The sequence below is a fragment of the Haliaeetus leucocephalus genome, unplaced genomic scaffold (assembly GCF_000737465.1).
Source record: "Haliaeetus leucocephalus isolate CR32 unplaced genomic scaffold, Haliaeetus_leucocephalus-4.0 Scaffold339, whole genome shotgun sequence".
Classification (NCBI taxonomy): Eukaryota; Metazoa; Chordata; class Aves; order Accipitriformes; family Accipitridae; genus Haliaeetus; species Haliaeetus leucocephalus.
In genome coordinates this window covers 12,059,854-12,060,529 of record NW_010972775.1, presented here as the reverse complement: position 1 = coordinate 12,060,529, position 676 = coordinate 12,059,854, and positions in this window count along the sequence as shown.

The window sequence follows — 676 nt, the reverse complement described above, 5'->3', positions numbered from 1 at the left end:
CTCTCCATGTCCCTGCCCGTGATTTTCCCCTCCTGTCCCAGGCAGGGCAGGGGCCAGCTCGGCCTCTCCTCACCCACCAGCAGCTGCTTTCCAGCCCTGAACGTGAGGAGAGGCTGAGGCCAGTATCACCGGGAGCATGAGGAAGGCGACCTCAATACTGAAAAAAATCTAGCACGAGGAAAGACCTCAGCTAACGGAGGGACCCCAGGCCGCTGTACCCCCCGGCCTGACCCCCGCGGTGCCGCCCTGCTCTTCCCACCACGCTGCCCGTGGCGTCGAAGCCCCACGCGGAGCCGAGGTAACTCGTGCTGAGGGCCCAGGTATTTTCGGCGAGTCAAACAAACCCGGCTCGCTGCCTGAGGTACGCGCAATGCCGGAGACGGGCTTTCCCCAGCGGGGCTGACGGCTGGAGCTGAGCTGCAGAGCGGGGGGACGCTGGGGCCAGCCTGTCCTTCCCTCGGGGCCGGGTGGGCGGCCCGGGGGCACGGCAGCCGCGGCTCTGGCTGAGCCCCAGCCCCTGGCGCTGCCTGTGCCGGCGGCGAAGGAGGAACGGCCGGGCGGGGGCCAGGACCTGCCGCCGAAAGGGGCTTTTTAGGGATTTTCGGCACTATCCGGAAGGTCCCGCCCCCTCCCGCGCCCCCCCTCCCCCGTCGCCCCGCTCTCTGCGCGCTGAGGG